This window comes from Idiotropiscis lumnitzeri, chromosome 7, assembly GCF_059441095.1.
Source record: "Idiotropiscis lumnitzeri isolate Australia: NSW breed Sydney's pygmy pipehorse chromosome 7, RoL_Ilum_1.0, whole genome shotgun sequence".
Taxonomy (NCBI): Eukaryota; Metazoa; Chordata; class Actinopteri; order Syngnathiformes; family Syngnathidae; genus Idiotropiscis; species Idiotropiscis lumnitzeri.
Window position 1 is genome coordinate 4,446,290 of NC_142397.1, and position 13,281 is coordinate 4,459,570.

Here is a 13,281-nt window from a genome sequence, read left to right on the forward strand (position 1 = left end):
TTCATGAAACCCTGACTGTGGATGGCATGATAATTATGCCTTTTCAGTTACAGTTTAAAATCGGTCTACTCTTCAGTCGTCCAAACTTCGACCACTAATCTTTGATTAAACGTTTCAAAATAAAATAAACACTGAAATGTTCATGTCTATCATTATGCCAAAGCTTCTCGAAAAAGAAGTCGCAAACCCTCAAAATACAGCGTGCTCATGAATGCAAACTATTGAAATTACTGTTTGTTTTTTTTTCTAAATTACATTTTAGTATGTTACTAATCTTCAGTGATGTCGAGACTATCGGTTAAGCCAGGCGTGGGCAAACTACGGCCACATGCGGCTCGTTAAACGTTTTTTATTTAGTGTTAATCATCAATACCAGCTGTATTTATTTACATATATATAAGTATATCTGATTACAACACAAAATAACTAATGCATACATTGGCCTGGTTTTCTAAGAACTAAACAAAGTAAAGCGTACAGATTTGCTAAATGGAGGAAGGTGTGACGCAAAACGCTTTGGATGTGCTCTCTGCTCCGGTGCGCATCGCATCGCATTTTGGCCTGAAGTGCATCAAACCAACCATCCAAGTCCCTGTGCAACACTCTGTGACGCCTAGTTGGTGCTGACAGCCTTCACTTGTGGAGCCGCGCTAGATTGTACTCGTCTGAGATGACTGCGAAAGGTCAAGAACAAAGAAATATGGAAACAAATCAACATGGAATAGTTTTTAATTTTAATTGTTGGCATGCATTACGTTGTCTCTGGAGTGTTTGCCCAAACATCAAGTGGAAAATGAAACAACCAAATCTTACCTGCCTATGTCTGGGGAAAAAAACAAAAGCAATTGGATTGGACTTTTGCTGGAATGTGATATGACTTGGCAACCAGGCTGGGTGAAGATCCGCCATTTCTAAGCGCCATACACCGATCTAACGTTAGTCAAAAGCTAAGCAGAGCTAAAGTATTAGCATAGCATGCAGTCGATAACTGTTGTTGATCCAAGTTGTCAATGGAGAAAGAGGATATTTTAAGTCTGGTTGGCAATGTGTCTGCTGCATGCGCCACATGCACAGATCTGCTACACTAACATATGTAATACATAGTGACTCAGTGATGAAGTGCTGCATCCTCGAGAGAAAATAAAATTGACGGAGTTACATAGTCATCATAGGTACTTATTTTTCATTGCATTCTGGGCTGGTAGTCGCCACCTAACTCCGCCCACGTCTCCATGGTAATGGAATATGTACTCTATCTTTGCTCAGTGGTACAGTGAAGGTGGGTTGAACGATGGCTTGCTTGCATGTGACAGGACCAATCCCTCAAAACGGGCTTATCTCTAAAGAATTCGGAGAAATGGCACAAAGATGACATTCTTAATCCTTAATCCATGTTATATTTGAATTAAAATGAGATATTTACTGGTGAGAATCTGAAGTTCCAACCATTTTGGACGGTTTAAAATTGAAACCGGAATAAAATGATTCCTTGATTATCAAAAATATCAGTCAATTAGTTGTTGGCCCTCTCTTAGGCTATTACTACATGATTAGCTGGTAGTAACAGCTCACATCTCAAACCCTAACGCTACCCTTGGTTGCAATGGCAACGGAATCTGTACTCGCCGTTGGCCCAGCGGTAGAGGGAAGGCAGTGGAGTGAAGCATGCTGTAATTTTTCATCCTTGGTTTATTTGACACGAGCGTTTCACTGGGATTTAGGAACTTTTAAATTGTGGGGGGAAAAAAAAAAAAGTGTGATATCTTCGTTGACACGAGTGTATTGGCAAGTCGCAATCAAAACAGGATGGACTTTATTATAGCGCAACCGCTAGCGTTTTTGCAAGCTCCACCTGATATTTTTAAAGGCTGACACCACGCAGCACATTAAGGCCAAGCTGTGAAAGATATTTCTTCTCTCTTCCCACCACCCTCCTACTTTTCGCACACATAAGAGACAGATGACGGCATAAATCTTGCGTCCACGTTTTTGTATTTGTCGCCGGGGTCCTGTCACACAGCTTAAAGTAAGATTTATCTGCCGTCAGCCGACAGCAACGTCTCGAAAACAAATATGTCTGTAGCACCGAGTGCCAACCTTGCTAATGAGAAAATGCTCTCCTTTATGCTGGAAACGGTGAATGAGCAAGCTCTTTTGTAAATGTTTTTAACAAATTGTTCCCTTTTCATACAGACGTGTTATTTTGTTCAAATCAAGGACTTTTTGATGGATTTGCTGGCCTTTTATTTTTTTTTCAAAAGAAGTTGCTGAATAAGAAGGGCTGGCTGCCATAAATAGCTGTGCAGTGTGTGCCGAGAATCCAAATGCGAGAGCGTGCACGTGGGTGCTAATGAGAAGCAAATTCATGGACTTGGTCGATGCTTGGCTCTTCTTCCTGTCCAATGATGCGCTCAACTCTTATTTAAAAACCAAACCAAAAAAAAAAAACATATCCGACACGTATTTGCAGCTGATTTCAACACAAATTGTGGCGCAACACATGACGACAGGCAATTACACCAATTAATTAATTACACCAGAATAGACACAATTATGAAACTATTTTTATTGGCATTTTGACCTTTGCATGAAACTATAATTTTAAGCCCACCCCCCTAAAAAAAAAAAAGTCTAGAAGGCTTATTTTACAATTTTACAATATATTTATATAGCACATTTCACAACAGCTGGAGTTGTAAACCTAAAATCAGGCTCGAAAACAACCAACACTTGCCTTAAAACCCTATTTTGGGAACCTAACTCTTACTTGAAACCATGATTTGAAACCCACTACAAAACCACTACTTTTTTTTTTTTTTTTTTTTGCAACCCTATTTTGAAACTATACTGGCTATATTTTGAAACTTTAATCAAGTCTTGAAATTTGAATTTAAAACCCTGAGCCTTCAATGAAACCTTAACTCTTGCCTTAATACACTATCACGAAGCCCTAAATTACTTGACCAACCCTGGCTTGAATTTTATTTTATTTTTTTTGTAAAGCGGTTAAATGTAAGCAATGAGTTCTTGAAACGTACACTCACTTCCATTCCATTGTGTAAAGTATATTAGCCTTTTTGAGTTTTTTTTTTTTTCTCCTCCCCATATATGCTGCCCTAGGTGGTAAATTGTGCTGCAGTCTTGAAGGCGCTATTGAAGGAAATGCTGCGACCCACCGCCACATTCACATATCACCGGGCTAATACCGGGCATCCTTTCAGCGTCGTTCGCTTCCTTTTTATCAACGGGGATGACAATTTATTGAATGTTTTCCCTCGTTAGCTACGGGTTGCTCGCTGCTGCCGACAATCAAACAATGCACACTTCACGTCTTTTCATGTCACACAAAGTGGATACAATACAATCCAATGTGGCGCTCATTGTGGTCTACGGGGAACTAGGTGATGAAGGTTTAATAAGCTGTTAAAGCACAATTCACGTTTCTCATAAATAACTAATTGGAGCAATTGATCTTTTTGTCTCAATTCATCCGGGCCCCCGAGGGAGTGCTTGCAGATGAAATGCTATAGTGGAACAAATGATGTCACTAATTACAGTAAAAGAACAACAGCAGCAACATAATTCTACTTTGGAAATTCAGGCGAGTACATTCTTGTATTTACATGTGCTTTTCTTTCCAGGTTGGTCACTTGGAATAAAGAAGACATGAATCATGACCTTTGTGCAACGTGAGTACATCTGCCGGGCATGTCTGTTATTTAAAATCCTATTTTAAGTAACCGTCTCCATTCAGTGACAAAACAGTAGGTCACTAATTTTTTTACCTAAAGTATGTGAATTATATATCAGAACTACGCCCTTTCTTTTGTTTTGGATGAAAAGAAAATTTCTCTGCCTTAGAGTAGTATACTTTGCTATTTTGATAAATGTTGGCACACAAACTGTTAGCAGTTCATCTTGGTGAAGAACGAGTCCTCACGTAATTCAGGAACTTTGATTCATAAAAAATAAAAATAAGCTCAGATTTAATTTTTTTTTCGGCCCCGGGTACCCGTTTATTTGGTTTGCATTGTCAGAAAGTCCAGACCTTATTCACTCTGTAATCCGGCACCAATGTGCCGCAAAGAAAAACATCGAATTAAAAGCCTTGCAAATAATTCATGGACATCGACGCAATAGCCTTGCAAGGCTTTTGGTCTCTCTCATGTAAGACGGTCAACACGTACTCACGGTCACGTTCTTGATCTCAATATCTCTGAAGGTATATCAGCTGTTGATGTTAAACATCTGGCTTTTTCAGATCATTTCGGTTTGTTCCTTGAACTACAAATAATCGCCAAAGTTCAGAAAGCAATTGTTTCTGTTCAAATATATATATAAACCAGGACACAAGTAATATGTTTACGAAAATTATGGCTTTTTCACCATCCATGAATGCAGAGACTGTTGATGAACTTGTGGAAAATATCCACTGTCCTGGATGCTGTTGACCTATTTAAACATGTTTTTCAATGTTAGCATTAAGCTAAATGGATTTTATTGATGTAAAACTATCTGGGTGTTTTAAATACAAAGATGTGTAATTCTTTTTTTTTTTTTTTATTTATTATTTTTTTTTCTAAGTTGGTTAATCGACACCTGGGAGTAACATTTAAACAACTCAACGCCTCTTTTTGATTTATTACTTAATTTGCCCAATTGCTGCTGACTGTCTTAAAATGAGAAATAGTACATTAATAGGATAGAATTAAAAACTGTGTGATTGTTCACAGTGCTTTCTGTACTGCAGTTGCTATACATGTTCTGATGATATGTAAAGCACATCATCCATTTTCATATTACTTGTCGAAATCTAAAATCTTATCGATTTTTTTTTTTTTTTTTGTCTTAGCGGTTTCTGCGCTCAGGTTGCCATCCTGCTGGTATATTAGCATATGACCTATTTCAAGAGGCTTCGGCGCCTGTCCATTTAGCCCTGAAATGTTCCTAACTTACAGGGTCTAAGCAGGTTGCTAGCATAGAAACTATTAGCATGTTAGCGTTTGCATCTCAAATACTGACTCGAAAAAGGATTTAAAATGGTTACCCTTAAAGGATTAGGTGGTTGCTAATCTTGCTTTAAGATCGCAATCTAGTATGTCAGTACGCTTCACTACCTGAGATTGAAGCGCAAGAAGTTTGTAAGCTAACATTATCGGTAATCAGTTATTTAAATGATGTAACGCCATAAACTGACACTCACTGAATGGTAAAACAAGCAAGAAGAGCGGAGTAATATATCCTGCGTTTTTATATATGTAAATCCATGCAGCGGTGATTGCGAAAGTGTAAATAGATGCAAATGTGTCGAGTGCACCTGAGCTTCTCAGGGCGCAGCCACGATGCTGGAATTGCTTCTGACTCAGGATGACTCCTCACGGATTCGTGTTGTTGATCTCATGAAACTGGGGGTGCAGCAAGAATTGTGGGCTTCAATTTTTTTTTCTTTGTCTCCATCTACTTGACTGAGCACGGGCATAAATTGCCGCATCGGGTATCGGTGGGGAAAATCAAATGAGATCTGTAAAGTGCGCGGCCAGTTCAGCTAACTTTTCTCAAGTATCGTCTGTGGTGAGACGTGATTAACGTTACGGTGGCGGGAAGAAGGCAGATAAGAGTGACAGTTAGCTTGTGGACGCCAGATAGCCTGGTGTTCACTTTTGTCCCACCTTATCCTTTTGGGCTCTATTTATTGCGGCTATATTTCCCCAACTACAGTGCACATACAAATAACGTGTGGAAAATTCTGTTAGACCACCTTGGCAGCACTGGAGTAAAACATCAACACACTTGTGTGCACAGCCGCCACCTGAACTCCAGTTAGTTGAGCATATGACTTGTTAGCGTGTTAGCATTTTACCTGCGCTCACTTGAAATATTATCTGACTATAAGCCAAAATAGAATATCAGTCATAGCTGTGTAAAACCTTATTGTGGTTTCTTTCTTTCTATATGTTAGCATGTCAACTGTTAGCATGTGAGCATTTTGGCCAGTTTCCTGCCCCCGCCCACCAATGTGAAATCCTTATCGAACTGCCATTTTATTGGTTTGTTGACTTGAAATTGTTTTTGAGTCTCAAAAGTTATGTTAATTTGCTTTAGTGCTTTCTGTATTTCTGTATTATACCATATATGATTAGCTAATTAAAATGGTATCAATTTATCAGTCGTGGGTCATCAAGGCCTTCTCTGCTGGTTTAACATAATCAAAAAATCATGATCATATTCTTCACATTGTTGAATTTTTAGGTTAGAGTTTTTATCCAATCAGAATTCAGCTAGCTCGTGTTGCCGTAATACCAGTGGCACGCAGTATTCGCCGTGCGGGCGTCTATTCTGTGTGTGAGGGTTTTTTATTTTTTATTTATTTTTTTTACAGTTGATAGACAGTTGCGATAGCCAATCACATCGCGAGTTGATGACAGTAAGGCCTTCTTGCTGGCCTTATATTGAAGGTGATGAACGCGGCTTGTGATTGGATACTCTCTCGTGAGGGGGCTGCGCTATCCGGAACCAACACACAAGGAAGTCGTAACTGGCGATCATTCGAAAGTCTATGGCCGAAGGAGGGAAAAGTGTGGATTTAACTGCAGATACACTTGTGAGGACATTTTCAAGACGGACCTTTCAAGAGAAGCTAGGTCGTCCAACACTCAGTAGTGTGTAAGTCTTTCTGTCTATTATTTCTCCAGCTGTGGTGTCATAACTGATGGCAATGTGAGGGGGATTTATTCAAGTCGGACTAAATTCGACTTCACTGAAGCGGGTGAAATCCACGGCCCGCCAATGCGATTTATCATTTATCATATCCTTGTCCATTGTTTGTCCCTCTTTATCCATTTGCACTCTTAAAAAAAAAAAGAAGAAAAAAAGGTCGCTGACGCTACTAAATTTGGCATTGCTGTTGTTAACATCAACACGTATACAGTACAGACACACATTAGCCTGGAGCACATGCGCAAAAGCACCGATGGATTATTTTCCATGGCAAACAAAGACGCTCCTCTATGAAAAACACATTGTGTATGTGTGTGTAGGGATTTACCCTCCTACACATGTACTGTACATTATTCACGTCAATAGAACAATGTGCCGAGTACTTACTACTAAGGATGCCAATGCTGACATCGCAAAACAAAAGCCAACGTTAAATTGTTAGTGTCCTCAGTTAAAAAATGTTTGTTGCTTCATGTTGCTCACTGAGATGGAACCCTTTAAATAACTTTTTTTTAACCGTACTACGGTGGTTTCCGTGCCATATTTTCTCCACTTGATGGTGACTGTTTTCCTTATGGCCCACGATATATTTAAATCCTGGCAAATTCACATGCACACTTCTCCCGACTGATACTTTTGAACAAAGAGGTCCCTCTGATGCTGTGGAAGCTCTCTGAAGACCATGACGTATGCTATGATGCGACTCCAAAATTATCAGGAAAAATACGACTAGAACATCTGAACATTATTTGGGGTTAATCAGAGACACTTTAAATGGTGGCAGGTGTGTGCTTAATCCCATTAACAGTATTTGAATGTAATTGCTTAATTATAAACGGCCACATGCCCAGTTATTAGAGGGTGTGCACAATACATTATCTGTTATTTATTCTACTTCCCTATCTACATTTTCCTTTTTTTTTTATTTCTTGAATAGTGCATTAACTGTGCTTCACTAAAATGTGGCATTTGAAGTATTTAAAGTTAGTGATTGGTTGTTGTGTTATGTTAGCATACAAGCTGGTGTCATGAAATGCTATCCGAGTGAATACAAGGTTAAGGCTTTCGCTCAGCCTTAACATGTTAGCATACTTACCGTTATACTAGTGCGCCTCAATTATTTTCTGTTACGCCCCCCCCCCCAGCAAGAAGAAAACAATTTGCGCCCCCACCACCCATTCTCAGCTGCAACTATAAATATAGCATTTTCGTTGCAAAACAAACCGAGACCATAGAGTTAATACTCGCTGCAGAAAATGGGAAATGAGAGCGCCACTGCCAACTACTGGAGTGGATGTGAAATTACACTTCATTGTCGTACAGCGGAAAAAAAAGCATATTCCCCAGGATCACACGTGCCCCCTTTAGCATCGCACGCGCCCCTTCAGGGGGCCCCGCCCCGCTATTTGAGAAGCACTTTTTCAGACGCATATTAACATGTTATACTTGATAGGAATTTGAAATGGTGCTTTACGAGTATAATTTAAAAAAAAAAATAATAAAAATCTGCCTTAGTACTCCTGTACTCGTACCAACTGTTAGCATGTTTTCTTTTTTGTTTTATCCCACGCGAGTCTAGCCGTGAAGTTCCACCAAAGTCGACATTTTGTTGAATGAAAACCTCTCTGACGTTTGATTTGTTTTTTTTCCCTGAAACGTACATAAGAAGTGAAGTGTACCGATTTTTGTGGCCTGCGAGCACATTGTTGTAATTAGTTTATTGGTTTGGGTTGTAATGAGCAACAGTGCTTTTTAATTGCAACATCTGCGAACCTGTTGGTCCTCCTAATGATTCAGCATGGCTCCATTCCCTCCAGCTGGGATTTATTTCTCTGACAGAGTCCTTGAAGTGAGCCAACAAGCTCTCGGCAACAAATGAGCGGCGTCTGCCTGACGTTTTTTTTTTTTTTTTTTTGCGGAAGGAGTTAATAGAGTCTGGTCCCAAATTGAAATTCGGCCCCTGTAAAAGACTCCAATGTGGAGTGGAAAGATAACGCGTTCGCTCCTAATCTGCTTGCATGTGTGTTGGAGCAGGTGTTTGCTGTAAAAAAAAAAACAGGACAAGGCGCAGCATCAAAGCGCATTGCTTCGTAAATTCAGTCATTCCATCCTGTCCAATGACCTCAAAGCTATTATGTCGTTTTAGAGCAAAAAAAACACAAACGTGTTGGCGCCCTGCCGTTTAATGTTTAAGACATGCAGGGCTTTGTTTACAGTTTCTCTAAACGTTTTAATGCGGTTGTTAATAGATGCAGTGCTTTGTTTGATATCAATTTAGGGGGAAAATTAGCTTTGAGAGGCTACCTTCAATTTGAGAAAGACGAAAAGATAAAATAAAAGTGACTTTAGCTCAACTGGCCCAAAGTACTTTCTGTCAGAAGATTCTGGAAGAAAGAAAAAAGTGTTTTGTTTTTGCTGTAAAATTCCATTTGAGAGACAAGCGCAGGCTGTGTGAACCACCCCGCAATATCTTTCCCCATCTCGATCGAATGTGCTATCGTTCATCAAAAATAGACTTTGGCCATTTGTAATCGAAATTCTGCAAATATGTACTCACGGGATGTGAGTGCCTCAAAATTCTGCGATTTGCCTCAGGGATTCAGAAAGCAATCAAATTCTTCAACACTTTTTCACATGTAACTGTGAAGAGTACTTGAGGCCTGTGAAGAAAATGCCACAAGTTTGAGTGCCATGACCGGCAAGAGAATATTGCGAAAAGCGTGCGCGATGTGCGATGTTTTTTTATTTATGTTGACGGTACTTCTTTACATTTCCACGGAGTTCTTGTCATGGATATACAGTATCCAGGTGCTAAGGCATAAATGGATGAACATGAATGCAGTAAAAGAGAGCATTATTATCCTTCCAGCATTTTTGTCTTCTTGGCGATGTGCAGTTATGACAATTTGTGTGTCGAAATCTTGTAAGTGAGCTTGCGTATCGAGTAAAAATGCAAAATGTTTCATCAAAGCCCTGCATACGTCCTGTTTAAATCCGACGTTCATTTCCACACGGGGGAATGTTTTTATGACCTAATAACTGATATTGTACATTTTTTGCAATGTCGCAGAGAAACGCGTTATAGTCGTATTTGCTTGGTCACATAATTACTAATACTTGGAGCCTGTGTAGGAAGCAATAGCCAGAAAGTCTTCAGTGAAGTTTTTGTGCGAGAAAGTAAAATATCAGACAAGGCTTCATATTCATATTGTGGTTATGCCCGAGTGTGCCTCCGTAATGAGAAATAGATTTGATTTCAGTCTGCAGACATTTTACAAAAGCTGCACACACGCACCCAAAAATATTTGGTGTCTGTATTCTGCGAATGAAAACCCTGCATGCAAACCGTGGTGATGTTGTTGCCGCGGCAACAAATCGAGAGCGACACTTTTAAAACGTCAGGTGATATCCCCGCAGACGACATTTGAAATTGGCGACCATGCGATGCTGCCTGTAGTGATTACCCGCGGCGCATCAAGCGATTACTTCGGTTAATAAGTTGAGTAAAGAGGAGAGTTGTCTCCCTCGCTTGATCGAGACGTCAACACGGCAACCGCTGATGACTTGTTTAGGACTAATGAAATATTTTTAACAGCAGGATGAATCCCTTTCATGTTTTCTGACGGACTGATGGATCATCATTCAGACCGAATGTATGTATGTCGGTTAGGAGCTTCTTGTGCCACGTAACTCCATATTTTTATACCACTGAGTAAACTCACGTAGCTCATTGAATGCTGTCCGTAACCTCGGAATGTCACGTCAGGAAAGAAGAACCGCGGAATCCCTCTAAAGACAAATGAGAAAATTTGAAGTTTCTCACCAGCAATAAAATAGGACGTATCGAAATTACTTGTACTAAAAGAGCATACATTGCCAACATTTAAACACATCAATGGAAGACTTTAAAATATTTAAAAATAAATAATAAAAGTTGATTTCTAAAATTAGTAAAAGACCAACATTATGAAACAAACGTATGGGGGGAGCCAAGTTTTTAACCTGGAAGCATTTACACTCATGGGCTTGACTTCATTTGTGTGCAGCCAAATGCTGATGCCCCATGTTTGCTTTGAACTCAATAAAAGATAACGTTCACAAATATTGAACGGCTGAGCCTTTTTGCTAACCAAAACAGCAGCATTGGTGCACGTAAATGAATTCAGAATGCGGTCTTGCGGCGCAGATTTCGCCGTTATGTGGCGCCATCGTTTCCAATGAATACAGTTAAAGTTGTTGTGTGAGTCTGTTAGTTCTTGAGAGTTGTGAGACTTATTAGTTCGCGAGTAAGCTTCAGTTCATACCCATTCTTTGCATTTCTTCACGATAGGCGTTTGTATTTTGTTTTGGTATCATTCTAAGGTGAAATGTGTAAATCCTGGCTACATCGTTTAGTATCATTCCAAAAATGCGTTTAAAAAAAAAAAAAATCCTCCCACCTAGTAGACGCCTACATCAAACTGGCATAAAAGGAGCCCCGAGGAAGCGTTTGAATGAATGTATTTAAGATGTACTGAATGTGTTTCAATGTGTTCTAACTAATTTCCCTTGTGACGTTCCCCCCCCCGCGTTCCTGCTTCTGTAATCCGCTTCTGTATTTATGGTAATATTCCTTTGCTGTCAATTGAAATGAACACAAATATACAATATTTGTCCCTTTGAGTGCCATCTGCATGTACTCTCGCAGTCCCAGATGTTGTTATTGTTGTCTGTTGAGTGCGGTATGATGTAACTGCCGCCTTTGCCTTCTACACAGAACCCAGTGAAGCAGATTATTGCTGTGACTGCGTGAAAGTTTTCATACAGTTTTTACAATTTTTGCGTTTTTTGCAATAAATTATTCACGGAAAATTTGACCCGTTGCCGCTTATTTTTCTTCTCTCTGTATTTGTTGTGCATGTAGAAGAAGGTTCAATGTATATGTACTGGAAATAAATAAAAAAATATGGTTAGTGGCTAAAAAAAGCTTTTACATTTTTTTTTCAAGCCAGCATCCTCACATTTGTTTACAAACTATTTGCTAGTCATGACTTTTTCGTTAAGTTGTTATGATTTTAAAAAGTGTTTCAGGATCATATTTTTGGTCTGACCTATTAATTGAAAGTCTGATTTAAAAATTAAATGGACAGATATCTCTCTTGGAATTTTTTCATTTTTACACGGAATAATGCCGTTCAAACTTGACAAAAATTGGCAGATTTTGTTTTAAGGTTAAACATGTATTAAAGGACGAAATATCATAATACCGTCAAATGTTGTGCCTGTAATAAATGATATAGATTAAGTGTTAAGGGACCAAAAAATGTTATTTTATTCATTATGTATGATTATTTTTTTAATAATTTGTCTAGTTATAGGTCTCCAAAAATCCATATCTGTCGGGCCCTAGGTTGAGATGTATTATTACTTTAAACTATCAACATATACACTTATTAAAAAAAAAAAGATAAAAATATTGGGGGCATCAACTATTTGCAATTTTTTGCCATTCATTGTGGTTCTTGGTCTCTATCCCTTGCAAAATAGATTCATACAACTTCCTTTATCCGAAAATCGGTAAACATTGTCAAAGGTTCAACATATACAATAATTGCCAGACTTTTACTCTAAAAACAACAAAACTGTAATGGAGGGTGTCAAGTATCCATACACACTCATATTCCACCTCTGCTTCTGCTCTGATACCACATCCAAAGGCGGAAAATTGAAGTGGCAATTTCCCCGCGTTCCATGCCCGCATTATACAGAACAGTGACACGGAAAAATCTGATGTTCCTTCTACCTTTCCTTCTGATATTCCAATGCAGCACATGGAGATGTGACTCTCATCATCCACGGCTAATATGCAAATGAGCCAGCTTGTTCGGCAGACGGGTGGAAATGTTGTGTTGCGATGCAGCGCGCGATGCGTTCGGGTGGCCCGGGGCTGTGTTGTGCTGTTTGACAGTCATTATTGGCTCTTAAGTAGAGGGGTGTTTAGCCTCCAAGGCTGCTGCTTGCCTGCCTCACAAATTGACTGTGTTTAGTTATGTGAGTAAGTCCTGATATACATGCAAACACACACACACCTTCAGGGTTTTTGGGGTCGAAAAGACTTGGAGAGAAAAAAATAGAAAGGTAGAAACTAAGTTTGGGTTCTTTCACATGAGCATAACACTAAAGGCCAAATTCACTCATATGTTCCAAGATATGCTTGATATTTTTTTTTTCCTGAAGCAAGTTTGTTCCTCACCATTAATTGGCATCAACTCCCACAAAAATATTCATAAACTAGTTTTTCTTGACAGATGTGAAAAATAGTTCCTATTAGAAGAATTCCCCTTTTCTTAAAACATAGCTCTGCTAACCCCATGTGTTGTACATAATCATAACCTGGTTTGAACTATTTGCATCACATTCATGTGTGTGGGTGGGGGTGTGTGAGTGTGTGAGTGTGTGAGTGTGTGTGTGTGAGTGTGTGTGAGTGTGTGTGAGTGTGTGTGAGTGTGTGTGAGTGTGTGTGAGTGTGTGTGTGTGAGTGTGTGTGAGTGTGTGTGAGTGTGTGTGAGTGTGTCGTGTGTGTGT

The 13,281-nt window shown here is 39.3% G+C and overlaps 1 protein-coding gene across 2 annotated transcripts in view; it reads left to right on the top strand.

Moving 5' to 3' along the window:
• The window catches only part of lrfn1 (leucine rich repeat and fibronectin type III domain containing 1), a 209,768-nt gene that overhangs the window by 20,771 nt on the left and 175,716 nt on the right, over window positions 1-13,281 (top strand). For both annotated transcript variants that reach the window (XM_088300165.1, XM_088300170.1), the window contains one exon: window positions 3,642-3,689. The gene's annotated coding sequence lies outside the window, so the exon portion shown is untranslated. The remainder of the gene's footprint in view (window positions 1-3,641; window positions 3,690-13,281) is intronic.